This window comes from Somniosus microcephalus, chromosome 2 (genome assembly GCF_052327205.1).
Source record: "Somniosus microcephalus isolate GS21.2 chromosome 2, FLI_Smic_1.0, whole genome shotgun sequence".
Lineage (NCBI taxonomy): Eukaryota > Metazoa > Chordata > Chondrichthyes > Squaliformes > Somniosidae > Somniosus > Somniosus microcephalus.
In genome coordinates, this window is record NC_140988.1 from 208,531,990 (window position 1) to 208,550,396 (window position 18,407).

Below are 18,407 nucleotides of genomic sequence, written 5' to 3' on the forward strand. Positions count from 1 at the left end.
TACTGCTCTCTGATCCACTGGGATAATACTGCTCTCTGATGCACTGGGGTAATACTGCTCTCTGATGCACTGGGGTAATAATGCTGTCTGATCCACTGGGGTAATACTGCTCCCTGATCCACTGGTATAATACTGCTCTCTGATCCACATGGGGTAATACTGCCATCCGATGCACTGGTGTAATAATGCTCTCTGATCCACTGGGGTAATACTGCTCTCTGATCCACTGGGGTAATACTGCTCTCTGATCCACTGGGGTAATACTGCTCCCTGATCCACTGGGGTAATACTGCTCTCTGATCCACTGGGATAATACTGCTCTCTGATCCACTGGGGTAATACTGCTCTCTGATCCACTGAGGTAATACTGCTCTCTGATCCACTGGGGTAATACTGCTCTCTGAACCACTGGGGTAATACGGCTCTCTTATCCACTGGGGTAATACTGATCTCTGATCCACTGGGGTAATACTGGTCTCTGATCCACTGGGGTAATACTGCTCTCTGATCCATTGGGGTAATACTTCTCTCTGATCCACTGGGGTAATACTGCTCTCAGATGAACTGGGGAAATACTGCTCTCTGATCCACTGGATTAATACTGCTCTCTGATCCGCTGGATTAATACTGCTCTCTGATCCACTGGGGTAATACTACTCTCTGATCCACTGGATTAATACTGCTCTCTGATCCACTGGAGTAATACTGCTCCCTGATCTACTGGGGTAATACTGCCCTCTGATCCACTGGGGTAGTACTGCTCTCCGATCCACTGGAGTAATACTGCTCCCTGATCCACTGGGGTAATACTGCTCCCTGATCCACTGGAGTAATACTCCCTCTGATCCACTGGGGTAATACTGCTCTCTGATCCACTGGGGTAATACTGCTCTCTGATCCACTGGGGTATTACTGCTCTCTGATCCACTGGGGTAATACTGCTCTCTGTCCACTGGGGTAATACTGCTCTCTGATCCAATTGGGTAATACGGCTCTCTGATCCACTGGGGTAATACTGCTCTCTGATCTACTGGGGTGATACTGCTCTGATCCACTGAGTTAATACTGCTCTCTGATCCACTGGGGTAATACTGCTCTCTGATCCACTGGGGTAATACTGCTCTCTGATGCACTGGGGTAATACTGCTCTCTGATCCACTGGGGTAATACTGCTCTGTGATCCACTGGGGTAATACTGCTCTCTGATCCACTGGGGTAATACAACTCTTTGATCCACTGTGGAAATACTGCCCTCTGATCCACTGCTATAATACTGCTCTCTGATCTACTGGGGTAATGCTGCTCACTGATCCACTGGGGTAATACTGCTCTCTGATCCATTGGGGTAATACTGCTCTCTGATCCACTGGGGTAATAATGCTCTCTGATCCACTGGGGTAATACTGCTCTCTGACCCACTGGGGTAATACTGCTCTCTGATCCACTGGGGAAATACTGCTCTCTGATCCACTGGATTAATACTGCTCTCTGATCCACTGGGGTACTACTGCACTCTGATCCACTGGATTAATACAACTCTCTGATCCACTGGAGTAATACTGCTCCCTGATCCACTGGGGTAATACTGCCCTCTGATCCACTGGGGTAATTCTGCTCTCTGATCCACTGGGGTAATACTGCTCCCTGATCCACTCGAGTAATACTGCCCTCTGATCCACTGGGGTAATACTGCTCTGATCCACTGGGGTAATACTGCTCTGATCCACTGGGGTAATACTGCTCTCTGATCCACTGGGGTAATACTCCTATCTGATCCACTGGGGTAATACTGCTCTCTGATCCATTGGGGCAATACTGCTCTCTGATCCACTGGTGTAATACTGCCCTCTGATCCACTGGGGTATTACTGCTCTCTGATCCACTGGGGTAATAATGCTCTCTGATCCACTGGGGTAATACTGCTCTCTGATCCACTGGCGTAATACTGCTGTCTGATTCACTGGGGTAATACTGCTCTCTGATCCACTGGGGTAATAATGCTCTCTGATCCACTGGGGTAATATTGCTCTCTCATCCACTGGGGTAATACTGCTATTTGATCCACTGTGGAAATACTGCTCTCTGATCCACTGGTATAATACTGCTCTCTGATCTACTGGCGTAATATTACTCTCTGCTCCACTGGGGTAATACTGCTCTCTGATCCACTGGGGTAATACTGCTCCCTGATCCACTGGGGTAATACTGCTCTCTGAACCATTGGGGAAATACTGCTCTCTGATCCACTGGGTATACCGCTCTCTGATCCACTGGGGTAATACTGCTCTCTGATCCAGTGGGTTAATACTGCTTTCTGATCTACTGAAGTAATACTGCTCTCTGATCCACTGGGATAATACTTCTCTCTGATCCAGTGGTGTAATACAGATCTCTAATCCACTGGGGTAATACTACTCTCTGATCCACTGGGATAATACTGTTCTGATCCACTGGGGTAATACTGCTCTCTTATCAACTGGGGTAATAGTGCTCTCAGATCCACCGAGGAAATACTGCTCTCTGATCCACTGGGGTAATACTGATCTCTGATCCACTGGGCTAATACAGCTCTCTGATCCACTAGGGTAATACTGCTCTCTGATCCACTGGGGTAATACTGCTCTCTGATCCACTGGGGTAATACAGCTCTCTGATCCATTGGGGTGATACTGCTCTCTCATCCACTGGGTTAATACTGCCCTCTGATCCACTGGGGTAATACTGCTCTCTGATCCACTGGGTTAATACTGCTCCCTCATCCACTGGGGTAATAATGCTCTCTGATCCACTGGGGTAATACTGCTCTCTGAACCACTGGGGAAATACTGCTCTGATCCACTGGGGTAATACTGCTCTCTGAACCATTGGGGTAATACTGCTCTGTGATCCACTGGGGTAATATTGCTCTCTGATCCACTGGGGTAATACTGCTCTCTCATCCACTGGGGTAATAATGCCCTCTGATCCACTGGTGTAATACTGCTCTCTGAACCACTGGGGAAATAGTGCTCTGATCCACTGGGGTAATAATGCTCTCTGATCCACTGGGATAATACTGCTCTCTGATCCACTGGGGTAATACTGCTCTCTGATCCACTGAGGTAATACTGCTCTCTGATCCACTGGGGTAATACTGCTCTCTGAACCACTGGGGTAATACAGCTCTCTTATCCACTGGGGTAATACTGATCTCTGATCCACTGGGGTAATACTGGTCTCTGATCCACTGGGGTAATACTGCTCTCTGATCCATTGGGGTAATACTTCTCTCTGATCCACTGGGGTAATACTGCTCTCAGATGAACTGGGGAAATACTGCTCTCTGATCCACTGGATTAATACTGCTCTCTGATCCGCTGGATTAATACTGCTCTCTGATCCACTGGGGTAATACTACTCTCTGATCCACTGGATTAATACTGCTCTCTGATCCACTGGAGTAATACTGCTCCCTGATCTACTGGGGTAATACTGCCCTCTGATCCACTGGGGTAGTACTGCTCTCCGATCCACTGGAGTAATACTGCTCCCTGATCCACTGGGGTAATACTGCTCCCTGATCCACTGGAGTAATACTCCCTCTGATCCACTGGGGTAATACTGCTCTCTGATCCACTGGGGTAATACTGCTCTCTGATCCACTGGGGTATTACTGCTCTCTGATCCACTGGGGTAATACTGCTCTCTGTCCACTGGGGTAATACTGCTCTCTGATCCAATTGGGTAATACGGCTCTCTGATCCACTGGGGTAATACTGCTCTCTGATCTACTGGGGTGATACTGCTCTGATCCACTGAGTTAATACTGCTCTCTGATCCACTGGGGTAATACTGCTCTCTGATCCACTGGGGTAATACTGCTCTCTGATGCACTGGGGTAATACTGCTCTCTGATCCACTGGGGTAATACTGCTCTGTGATCCACTGGGGTAATACTGCTCTCTGATCCACTGGGGTAATACAACTCTTTGATCCACTGTGGAAATACTGCCCTCTGATCCACTGCTATAATACTGCTCTCTGATCTACTGGGGTAATGCTGCTCACTGATCCACTGGGGTAATACTGCTCTCTGATCCATTGGGGTAATACTGCTCTCTGATCCACTGGGGTAATATTGCTCTCTGATTCACTGTGTTAATTCTGCTCTCTGATCCAGTGGGGTACTACTGCACTCTGATCCACTGAGGTAACACTGCTCTCTGATCCACTGGGGTAATACTGCTCTCTGAGCCACTGGGGTAATACTGCTCCCTGATCCACTGGGGTAATACTGCTCTCTGGTCCACTGGGGTAATACTGCTCTCTGACCCACTGGGGTAATAATGCTCTTTCATCCACTGGGGTAATACTGCTCTCTGATCCACGGGAGTAATAATGCTGTCTGATCCACTGTGGTAATACTGCTCTCTGATCCACTGGAGTAATACTGCTCTCCGATCCACTGGGGTAATACTGCTCTCTGATCCACTGGGGTAATACTGCTCTCTGATCCACTGGTGTAATACTGCTCTCTGATCCACTGGGGTAATAATGCTTTCTGATCCACTGGGGTAATACTGGTCTCTGATCCACGGGAGTAATACTGCTCTCTGATCCACTGGGGTAATACTGCTCTCTGATCCACTGGGGTAATACTGCTCTCTGATCCACTGGGGTAATACTGCTCCCTGATCCACTGGGGTAATACTGCTCTCTGATCCACTGGGATAATACTGCTCTCTGATCCACTGGGGTAATACTGCTCTCTGATCCACTGAGGTAATACTGCTCTCTGATCCACTGGGGTAATACTGCTCTCTGAACCACTGGGGTAATACAGCTCTCTTATCCACTGGGGTAATACTGATCTCTGATCCACTGGGGTAATACTGGTCTCTGATCCACTGGGGTAATACTGCTCTCTGATCCATTGGGGTAATACTTCTCTCTGATCCACTGGGGTAATACTGCTCTCAGATGAACTGGGGAAATACTGCTCTCTGATCCACTGGATTAATACTGCTCTCTGATCCGCTGGATTAATACTGCGCTCTGATCCACTGGGGTAATACTGCTCTCTGATCCACTGGATTAATACTGCTCTCTGATCCACTGGAGTAATACTGCTCCCTGATCTACTGGGGTAATACTGCCCTCTGATCCACTGGGGTAGTACTGCTCTCCGATCCACTGGAGTAATACTGCTCCCTGATCCACTGGGGTAATACTGCTCCCTGATCCACTGGAGTAATACTCCCTCTGATCCACTGGGGTAATACTGCTCTCTGATCCACTGGGGTAATACTGCTCTCTGATCCACTGGGGTATTACTGCTCTGTGATCCACTGGGGTAATACTGCTCTCTGTCCACTGGGGTAATACTGCTCTCTGATCCAATTGGGTAATACGGCTCTCTGATCCACTGGGGTAATACTGCTCTCTGATCTACTGGGGTGATACTGCTCTGATCCACTGAGTTAATACTGCTCTCTGATCCACTCTGGTAATACTGCTCTCTGATCCACTGGGGTAATACTGCTCTCTGATGCACTGGGGTAATAATGCTCTCTGATCCACTGGGGTAATACTGCTCTGTGATCCACTGGGGTAATACTGCTCTCTGATCCACTGGGGTAATACAACTCTTTGATCCACTGTGGAAATACTGCCCTCTGATCCACTGCTATAATACTGCTCTCTGATCTACTGGGGTAATGCTGCTCACTGATCCACTGGGGTAATACTGCTCTCTGATCCATTGGGGTAATACTGCTCTCTGATCCACTGGGGTAATAATGCTCTCTGATCCACTGGGTTAATACTGCTCTCTGATCCACTGGGGTAATACTGCTCTCTGATTCACTGGGTTATTACTGCTCCCTGATCCAGTGGGGTAATACTGCTCTCTGATCCAGTGGGGTACTACTGCTCTCTGATCCACTGAGATAAGGCTGCTCTCTGATCCACTGGGGTAATACTGCTCTCTGATCCACTGGGGTAATACTGCTCTCTGACCCACTGGGGTAATAATGCTCTCTGATCCACTGGGGTAATACTGCTCTCTGATGCACGGGAGTATTACTGCTCTCTGATCCACTGGGGTAATACTGCTCTCTGATCCACTGGGATAATACTGCTCTCTGATGCACTGGGGTAATACTGCTCTCTGATGCACTGGGGTAATAATGCTGTCTGATCCACTGGGGTAATACTGCTCCCTGATCCACTGGTATAATACTGCTCTCTGATCCACATGGGGTAATACTGCCATCCGATGCACTGGTGTAATAATGCTCTCTGATCCACTGGGGTAATACTGCTCTCTGATCCACTGGGGTAATACTGCTCTCTGATCCACTGGGGTAATACTGCTCCCTGATCCACTGGGGTAATACTGCTCTCTGATCCACTGGGATAATACTGCTCTCTGATCCACTGGGGTAATACTGCTCTCTGATCCACTGAGGTAATACTGCTCTCTGATCCACTGGGGTAATACTGCTCTCTGAACCACTGGGGTAATACGGCTCTCTTATCCACTGGGGTAATACTGATCTCTGATCCACTGGGGTAATACTGGTCTCTGATCCACTGGGGTAATACTGCTCTCTGATCCATTGGGGTAATACTTCTCTCTGATCCACTGGGGTAATACTGCTCTCAGATGAACTGGGGAAATACTGCTCTCTGATCCACTGGATTAATACTGCTCTCTGATCCGCTGGATTAATACTGCTCTCTGATCCACTGGGGTAATACTACTCTCTGATCCACTGGATTAATACTGCTCTCTGATCCACTGGAGTAATACTGCTCCCTGATCTACTGGGGTAATACTGCCCTCTGATCCACTGGGGTAGTACTGCTCTCCGATCCACTGGAGTAATACTGCTCCCTGATCCACTGGGGTAATACTGCTCCCTGATCCACTGGAGTAATACTCCCTCTGATCCACTGGGGTAATACTGCTCTCTGATCCACTGGGGTAATACTGCTCTCTGATCCACTGGGGTATTACTGCTCTCTGATCCACTGGGGTAATACTGCTCTCTGTCCACTGGGGTAATACTGCTCTCTGATCCAATTGGGTAATACGGCTCTCTGATCCACTGGGGTAATACTGCTCTCTGATCTACTGGGGTGATACTGCTCTGATCCACTGAGTTAATACTGCTCTCTGATCCACTGGGGTAATACTGCTCTCTGATCCACTGGGGTAATACTGCTCTCTGATGCACTGGGGTAATACTGCTCTCTGATCCACTGGGGTAATACTGCTCTGTGATCCACTGGGGTAATACTGCTCTCTGATCCACTGGGGTAATACAACTCTTTGATCCACTGTGGAAATACTGCCCTCTGATCCACTGCTATAATACTGCTCTCTGATCTACTGGGGTAATGCTGCTCACTGATCCACTGGGGTAATACTGCTCTCTGATCCATTGGGGTAATACTGCTCTCTGATCCACTGGGGTAATAATGCTCTCTGATCCACTGGGGTAATACTGCTCTCTGACCCACTGGGGTAATACTGCTCTCTGATCCACTGGGGAAATACTGCTCTCTGATCCACTGGATTAATACTGCTCTCTGATCCACTGGGGTACTACTGCACTCTGATCCACTGGATTAATACAACTCTCTGATCCACTGGAGTAATACTGCTCCCTGATCTACTGGGGTAATACTGCCCTCTGATCCACTGGGGTAATTCTGCTCTCTGATCCACTGGGGTAATACTGCTCCCTGATCCACTCGAGTAATACTGCCCTCTGATCCACTGGGGTAATACTGCTCTGATCCACTGGGGTAATACTGCTCTGATCCACTGGGGTAATACTGCTCTCTGATCCACTGGAGTAATACTCCTATCTGATCCACTGGGGTAATACTGCTCTCTGATCCATTGGGGCAATACTGCTCTCTGATCCACTGGTGTAATACTGCCCTCTGATCCACTGGGGTATTACTGCTCTCTGATCCACTGGGGTAATAATGCTCTCTGATCCACTGGGGTAATACTGCTCTCTGATCCACTGGCGTAATACTGCTGTCTGATTCACTGGGGTAATACTGCTCTCTGATCCACTGGGGTAATAATGCTCTCTGATCCACTGGGGTAATATTGCTCTCTCATCCACTGGGGTAATACTGCTATTTGATCCACTGTGGAAATACTGCTCTCTGATCCACTGGTATAATACTGCTCTCTGATCTACTGGCGTAATATTACTCTCTGCTCCACTGGGGTAATACTGCTCTCTGATCCACTGGGGTAATACTGCTCCCTGATCCACTGGGGTAATACTGCTCTCTGAACCATTGGGGAAATACTGCTCTCTGATCCACTGGGTATACCGCTCTCTGATCCACTGGGGTAATACTGCTCTCTGATCCAGTGGGTTAATACTGCTTTCTGATCTACTGAAGTAATACTGCTCTCTGATCCACTGGGATAATACTTCTCTCTGATCCAGTGGTGTAATACAGATCTCTAATCCACTGGGGTAATACTACTCTCTGATCCACTGGGATAATACTGTTCTGATCCACTGGGGTAATACTGCTCTCTTATCAACTGGGGTAATAGTGCTCTCAGATCCACCGAGGAAATACTGCTCTCTGATCCACTGGGGTAATACTGATCTCTGATCCACTGGGCTAATACAGCTCTCTGATCCACTAGGGTAATACTGCTCTCTGATCCACTGGGGTAATACTGCTCTCTGATCCACTGGGGTAATACAGCTCTCTGATCCATTGGGGTGATACTGCTCTCTCATCCACTGGGTTAATACTGCCCTCTGATCCACTGGGGTAATACTGCTCTCTGATCCACTGGGTTAATACTGCTCCCTCATCCACTGGGGTAATAATGCTCTCTGATCCACTGGGGTAATACTGCTCTCTGAACCACTGGGGAAATACTGCTCTGATCCACTGGGGTAATACTGCTCTCTGAACCATTGGGGTAATACTGCTCTGTGATCCACTGGGGTAATACTGCTCTCTGATCCACTGGGGTAATACTGCTCTCTCATCCACTGGGGTAATAATGCCCTCTGATCCACTGGTGTAATACTGCTCTCTGAACCACTGGGGAAATAGTGCTCTGATCCACTGGGGTAATAATGCTCTCTGATCCACTGGGATAATACTGCTCTCTGATCCACTGGGGTAATACTGCTCTCTGATCCACTGAGGTAATACTGCTCTCTGATCCACTGGGGTAATACTGCTCTCTGAACCACTGGGGTAATACAGCTCTCTTATCCACTGGGGTAATACTGATCTCTGATCCACTGGGGTAATACTGGTCTCTGATCCACTGGGGTAATACTGCTCTCTGATCCATTGGGGTAATACTTCTCTCTGATCCACTGGGGTAATACTGCTCTCAGATGAACTGGGGAAATACTGCTCTCTGATCCACTGGATTAATACTGCTCTCTGATCCGCTGGATTAATACTGCTCTCTGATCCACTGGGGTAATACTACTCTCTGATCCACTGGATTAATACTGCTCTCTGATCCACTGGAGTAATACTGCTCCCTGATCTACTGGGGTAATACTGCCCTCTGATCCACTGGGGTAGTACTGCTCTCCGATCCACTGGAGTAATACTGCTCCCTGATCCACTGGGGTAATACTGCTCCCTGATCCACTGGAGTAATACTCCCTCTGATCCACTGGGGTAATACTGCTCTCTGATCCACTGGGGTAATACTGCTCTCTGATCCACTGGGGTATTACTGCTCTCTGATCCACTGGGGTAATACTGCTCTCTGTCCACTGGGGTAATACTGCTCTCTGATCCAATTGGGTAATACGGCTCTCTGATCCACTGGGGTAATACTGCTCTCTGATCTACTGGGGTGATACTGCTCTGATCCACTGAGTTAATACTGCTCTCTGATCCACTGGGGTAATACTGCTCTCTGATCCACTGGGGTAATACTGCTCTCTGATGCACTGGGGTAATACTGCTCTCTGATCCACTGGGGTAATACTGCTCTGTGATCCACTGGGGTAATACTGCTCTCTGATCCACTGGGGTAATACAACTCTTTGATCCACTGTGGAAATACTGCCCTCTGATCCACTGCTATAATACTGCTCTCTGATCTACTGGGGTAATGCTGCTCACTGATCCACTGGGGTAATACTGCTCTCTGATCCATTGGGGTAATACTGCTCTCTGATCCACTGGGGTAATAATGCTCTCTGATCCACTGGGGTAATACTGCTCTCTGACCCACTGGGGTAATACTGCTCTCTGATCCACTGGGGAAATACTGCTCTCTGATCCACTGGATTAATACTGCTCTCTGATCCACTGGGGTACTACTGCACTCTGATCCACTGGATTAATACAACTCTCTGATCCACTGGAGTAATACTGCTCCCTGATCCACTGGGGTAATACTGCCCTCTGATCCACTGGGGTAATTCTGCTCTCTGATCCACTGGGGTAATACTGCTCTCTTATCAACTGGGGTAATAGTGCTCTCAGATCCACCGAGGAAATACTGCTCTCTGATCCACTGGGGTAATACTGATCTCTGATCCACTGGGCTAATACAGCTCTCTGATCCACTAGGGTAATACTGCTCTCTGATCCACTGGGGTAATACTGCTCTCTGATCCACTGGGGTAATACAGCTCTCTGATCCATTGGGGTGATACTGCTCTCTCATCCACTGGGTTAATACTGCCCTCTGATCCACTGGGGTAATACTGCTCTCTGATCCACTGGGTTAATACTGCTCCCTCATCCACTGGGGTAATAATGCTCTCTGATCCACTGGGGTAATACTGCTCTCTGAACCACTGGGGAAATACTGCTCTGATCCACTGGGGTAATACTGCTCTCTGAACCATTGGGGTAATACTGCTCTGTGATCCACTGGGGTAATACTGCTCTCTGATCCACTGGGGTAATACTGCTCTCTCATCCACTGGGGTAATAATGCCCTCTGATCCACTGGTGTAATACTGCTCTCTGAACCACTGGGGAAATAGTGCTCTGATCCACTGGGGTAATAATGCTCTCTGATCCACTGGGATAATACTGCTCTCTGATCCACTGGGGTAATACTGCTCTCTGATCCACTGAGGTAATACTGCTCTCTGATCCACTGGGGTAATACTGCTCTCTGAACCACTGGGGTAATACAGCTCTCTTATCCACTGGGGTAATACTGATCTCTGATCCACTGGGGTAATACTGGTCTCTGATCCACTGGGGTAATACTGCTCTCTGATCCATTGGGGTAATACTTCTCTCTGATCCACTGGGGTAATACTGCTCTCAGATGAACTGGGGAAATACTGCTCTCTGATCCACTGGATTAATACTGCTCTCTGATCCGCTGGATTAATACTGCTCTCTGATCCACTGGGGTAATACTACTCTCTGATCCACTGGATTAATACTGCTCTCTGATCCACTGGAGTAATACTGCTCCCTGATCTACTGGGGTAATACTGCCCTCTGATCCACTGGGGTAGTACTGCTCTCCGATCCACTGGAGTAATACTGCTCCCTGATCCACTGGGGTAATACTGCTCCCTGATCCACTGGAGTAATACTCCCTCTGATCCACTGGGGTAATACTGCTCTCTGGTCCACTGGGGTAATACTGCTCTCTGATCCACTGGGGTATTACTGCTCTCTGATCCACTGGGGTAATACTGCTCTCTGTCCACTGGGGTAATACTGCTCTCTGATCCAATTGGGTAATACGGCTCTCTGATCCACTGGGGTAATACTGCTCTCTGATCTACTGGGGTGATACTGCTCTGATCCACTGAGTTAATACTGCTCTCTGATCCACTGGGGTAATACTGCTCTCTGATCCACTGGGGTAATACTGCTCTCTGATGCACTGGGGTAATACTGCTCTCTGATCCACTGGGGTAATACTGCTCTGTGATCCACTGGGGTAATACTGCTCTCTGATCCACTGGGGTAATACAACTCTTTGATCCACTGTGGAAATACTGCCCTCTGATCCACTGCTATAATACTGCTCTCTGATCTACTGGGGTAATGCTGCTCACTGATCCACTGGGGTAATACTGCTCTCTGATCCATTGGGGTAATACTGCTCTCTGATCCACTGGGGTAATAATGCTCTCTGATCCACTGGGGTAATACTGCTCTCTGACCCACTGGGGTAATACTGCTCTCTGATCCACTGGGGAAATACTGCTCTCTGATCCACTGGATTAATACTGCTCTCTGATCCACTGGGTTACTACTGCACTCTGATCCACTGGATTAATACAACTCTCTGATCCACTGGAGTAATACTGCTCCCTGATCCACTGGGGTAATACTGCCCTCTGATCCACTGGGGTAATTCTGCTCTCTGATCCACTGGGGTAATACTGCTCCCTGATCCACTCGAGTAATACTGCCCTCTGATCCACTGGGGTAATACTGCTCTGATCCACTGGGGGAATACTGCTCTGATCCACTGGGTTAATACTGCTCTCTGATCCACTGGGGTAATACTCCTATCTGATCCACTGGGGTAATACTGCTCTCTGATCCATTGGGGCAATACTGCTCTCTGATCCACTGGTGTAATACTGCCCTCTGATCCACTGGGGTATTACTGCTCTCTGATCCACTGGGGTAATAATGCTCTCTGATCCACTGGGGTAATACTGCTCTCTGATCCACTGGTGTAATACTGCTGTCTGATTCACTGGGGTAATACTGCTCTCTGATCCACTGGGGTAATAATGCTCTCTGATCCACTGGGGTAATATTGCTCTCTCATCCACTGGGGTAATACTGCTATTTGATCCACTGTGGAAATACTGCTCTCTGATCCACTGGTATAATACTGCTCTCTGATCTACTGGCGTAATATTACTCTCTGCTCCACTGGGGTAATACTGCTCTCTGATCCACTGGGGTAATACTGCTCCCTGATCCACTGGGGTAATACTGCTCTCTGAACCATTGGGGAAATACTGCTCTCTGATCCACTGGGTATACCACTCTCTGATCCACTGGGGTAATACTGCTCTCTGATCCAGTGGGTTAATACTGCTTTCTGATCTACTGAAGTAATACTGCTCTCTGATCCACTGGGATAATACTTCTCTCTGATCCAGTGGTGTAATACAGATCTCTAATCCACTGGGGTAATACTACTCTCTGATCCACTGGGATAATACTGTTCTGATCCACTGGGGTAATACTGCTCTCTTATCAACTGGGGTAATAGTGCTCTCTGATCCACCGAGGAAATACTGCTCTCTGATCCACTGGGGTAATACTGATCTCTGATCCACTGGGCTAATACAGCTCTCTGATCCACTAGGGTAATACTGCTCTCTGATCCACTGGGGTAATACTGCTCTCTGATCCACTGGGGTAATACAGCTCTCTGATCCATTGGGGTGATACTGCTCTCTCATCCACTGGGTTAATACTGCCCTCTGATCCACTGGGGTAATACTGCTCTCTGATCCACTGGGGTAATACTGCTCCCTCATCCACTGGGGTAATAATGCTCTCTGATCCACTGGGGTAATACTGCTCTCTGAACCACTGGGGAAATACTGCTCTGATCCACTGGGGTAATACTGCTCTCTGATCCATTGGGGTAATACTGCTCTGTGATCCACTGGGGTAATACTGCTCTCTGATCCACTGGGGTAATACTGCTCTCTCATCCACTGGGGTAATAATGCCCTCTGATCCACTGGGGTAATACTGCTCTCTGAACCACTGGGGAAATAGTGCTCTGATCCACTGGGGTAATAATGCTCTCTGATCCACTGGGGTAATACTGCTCTCTGAACCATTGGGGTAATAATGCTCTCTGATCCACTGGGGTAATACTGTTCTCTGATCCAGTGGGGTAATACTGCTCTCTCCTCCACTGGTGTAATACTGCTCTCTGATCCACTGGGGTAATACTGCTCTCTGATCCACTGGGGAAATACTGCTCTCTGATCCGCTGGGGTAATACTGCTCTCTGATCCACTGGGGAAATACTGCTCTCTGATCCACTGCTATAATACTGCTCTCTGATCTACTGGGGTAACACTGCTCTCTGAACCACTGGGGTAATACTGCTCTCTGATCCGCTGGGGTAATACTGCTCTCTGATCCAGTGGGGTAATACTGCTCTCTGATCCACTCAGGTAATAATGCTCTCTGATCCACTGGGGTAATACTGCTCTCTGATCCACTGGGGTAATACTGCTCTGTGATCCACTGGGGTAATACTGCTCTCTGATCCACTGGGGAAATACTGCTCTCTGATCCATTGGTGTAATACTGCTCTCTGATCCACAGGATAAATTTTGCTCTCTGATCCACTGGTATAATACTACTCTCTGATCTACTGGGGTAATACTGCTCTGTGATCCACTGGGGTAATACTGCTCTCTGATCCACTGGGGTAATAGTGCTCTCTGTTCCACTGGGGTAATAATGCTCTCTGATCCACTGGGGTAATACTGCTCTCTGATCCACTGAGGTAATACTGCTCTCTGATCCACTGGGGTAATACTGCTCTCTGAACCACTGGGGTAATACAGCTCTCTTATCCACTGGGGTAATACTGATCTCTGATCCACTGGGGTAATACTGGTCTCTGATCCACTGGGGTAATACTGCTCTCTGATCCATTGGGGTAATACTTCTCTCTGATCCACTGGGGTAATACTGCTCTCAGATGAACTGGGGAAATACTGCTCTCTGATCCACTGGATTAATACTGCTCTCTGATCCGCTGGATTAATACTGCTCTCTGATCCACTGGGGTAATACTACTCTCTGATCCACTGGATTAATACTGCTCTCTGATCCACTGGAGTAATACTGCTCCCTGATCTACTGGGGTAATACTGCCCTCTGATCCACTGGGATAGTACTGCTCTCCGATCCACTGGAGTAATACTGCTCCCTGATCCACTGGGGTAATACTGCTCCCTGATCCACTGGAGTAATACTCCCTCTGATCCACTGGGGTAATACTGCTCTCTGATCCACTGGGGTAATACTGCTCTCTGATCCACTGGGGTATTACTGCTCTCTGATCCACTGGGGTAATACTGCTCTCTGTCCACTGGGGTAATACTGCTCTCTGATCCAATTGGGTAATACGGCTCTCTGATCCACTGGGGTAATACTGCTCTCTGATCTACTGGGGTGATACTGCTCTGATCCACTGAGTTAATACTGCTCTCTGATCCACTGGGGTAATACTGCTCTCTGATCCACTGGGGTAATACTGCTCTCTGATGCACTGGGGTAATACTGCTCTCTGATCCACTGGGGTAATACTGCTCTGTGATCCACTGGGGTAATACTGCTCTCTGATCCACTGAGGTAATACAACTCTTTGATCCACTGTGGAAATACTGCCCTCTGATCCACTGCTATAATACTGCTCTCTGATCTACTGGGGTAATGCTGCTCACTGATCCACTGGGGTAATACTGCTCTCTGATCCATTGGGGTAATACTGCTCTCTGATCCACTGGGGTAATAATGCTCTCTGATCCACTGGGGTAATACTGCTCTCTGACCCACTGGGGTAATACTGCTCTCTGATCCACTGGGGAAATACTGCTCTCTGATCCACTGGATTAATACTGCTCTCTGATCCACTGGGGTACTACTGCACTCTGATCCACTGGATTAATACAACTCTCTGATCCACTGGAGTAATACTGCTCCCTGATCCACTGGGGTAATACTGCCCCCTGATCCACTGGGGTAATTCTGCTCTCTGATCCACTGGGGTAATACTGCTCCCTGATCCACTCGAGTAATACTGCCCTCTGATCCACTGGGGTAATACTGCTCTGATCCACTGGGGTAATACTGCTCTGATCCACTGGGTTAATACTGCTCTCTGATCCACTGGGGTAATACTCCTATCTGATCCACTGGGGTAATACTGCTCTCTGATCCATTGGGGCAATACTGCTCTCTGATCCACTGGTGTAATACTGCCCTCTGATCCACTGGGGTATTACTGCTCTCTGATCCACTGGGGTAATAATGCTCTCTGATCCACTGGAGTAATACTGCTCTCTGATCCACTGGTGTAATACTGCTGTCTGATTCACTGGGGTAATACTGCTCTCTGATCCACTGGGGTAATAATGCTCTCTGATCCACTGGGGTAATATTGCTCTCTCATCCACTGGGGTAATACTGCTATTTGATCCACTGTGGAAATACTGCTCTCTGATCCACTGGTATAATACTGCTCTCTGATCTACTGGCGTAATATTACTCTCTGCTCCACTGGGGTAATACTGCTCTCTGATCCACTGGGGTAATACTGCTCCCTGATCCACTGGGGTAATACTGCTCTCTGAACCATTGGGGAAATACTGCTCTCTGATCCACTGGGTATACCGCTCTCTGATCCACTGGGGTAATACTGCTCTCTGATCCAGTGGGTTAATACTGCTTTCTGATCTACTGAAGTAATACTGCTCTCTGATCCACTGGGATAATACTTCTCTCTGATCCAGTGGTGTAATACAGATCTCTAATCCACTGGGGTAATACTACTCTCTGATCCACTGGGATAATACTGTTCTGATCCACTGGGGTAATACTGCTCTCTTATCAACTGGGGTAATAGTGCTCTCTGATCCACCGAGGAAATACTGCTCTCTGATCCACTGGGGTAATACTGATCTCTGATCCACTGGGCTAATACAGCTCTCTGATCCACTAGGGTAATACTGCTCTCTGATCCACTGGGGTAATACTGCTCTCTGATCCACTGGGGTAATACAGCTCTCTGATCCATTGGGGTGATACTGCTCTCTCATCCACTGGGTTAATACTGCCCTCTGATCCACTGGGGTAATACTGCTCTCTGATCCACTGGGGTAATACTGCTCCCTCATCCACTGGGGTAATAATGCTCTCTGATCCACTGGGGTAATACTGCTCTCTGAACCACTGGGGAAATACTGCTCTGATCCACTGGGGTAATACTGCTCTCTGAACCATTGGGGTAATACTGCTCTGTGATCCACTGGGGTAATACTGCTCTCTGATCCACTGGGGTAATACTGCTCTCTCATCCACTGGGGTAATAATGCCCTCTGATCCACTGGGGTAATACTGCTCTCTGAACCACTGGGGAAATAGTGCTCTGATCCACTGGGGTAATAATGCTCTCTGATCCACTGGGGTAATACTGCTCTCTGAACCATTGGGGTAATAATGCTCTCTGATCCACTGGGGTAATACTGTTCTCTGATCCAGTGGGGTAATACTGCTCTCTCCTCCACTGGTGTAATACTGCTCTCTGATCCACTGGGGTAATACTGCTCTCTGATCCACTGGGGAAATACTGCTCTCTGATCCGCTGGGGTAATACTGCTCTCTGATCCACTGGGGAAATACTGCTCTCTGATCCACTGCTATAATACTGCTCTCTGATCTACTGGGGTAACACTGCTCTCTGAACCACTGGGGTAATACTGCTCTCTGATCCGCTGGGGTAATACTGCTCTCTGATCCAGTGGGGTAATACTGCTCTCTGATCCGCTCAGGTAATAATGCTCTCTGATCCACTGGGGTAATACTGCTCTCTGATCCACTGGGGTAATACTGCTCTGTGATCCACTGGGGTAATACTGCTCTCTGATCCACTGGGGAAATACTGCTCTCTGATCCATTGGTGTAATACTGCTCTCTGATCCACTGGGGTAATTATGCTCTCTGATCCACTGGGGTAATATTGCTCTCTCATCCACTGGGGTAATACTGCTATTTGATCCACTGTGGAAATACTGCTCTCTGATCCACTGGTATAATACTGCTCTCTGATCTACTGGCGTAATATTACTCTCTGCTCCACTGGGGTAATACTGCTCTCTGATCCACTGGGGTAATACTGCTCCCTGATCCACTGGGGTAATACTGCTCTCTGAACCATTGGGGAAATACTGCTCTCTGATCCACTGGGTATACCGCTCTCTGATCCACTGGGGTAATACTGCTCTCTGATCCAGTGGGTTAATACTGCTTTCTGATCTACTGAAGTAATACTGCTCTCTGATCCACTGGGATAATACTTCTCTCTGATCCAGTGGTGTAATACAGATCTCTAATCCACTGGGGTAATACTACTCTCTGATCCACTGGGATAATACTGTTCTGATCCACTGGGGTAATACTGCTCTCTTATCAACTGGGGTAATAGTGCTCTCAGATCCACCGAGGAAATACTGCTCTCTGATCCACTGGGGTAATACTGATCTCTGATCCACTGGGCTAATACAGCTCTCTGATCCACTAGGGTAATACTGCTCTCTGATCCACTGGGGTAATACTGCTCTCTGATCCACTGGGGTAATACAGCTCTCTGATCCATTGGGGTGATACTGCTCTCTCATCCACTGGGTTAATAC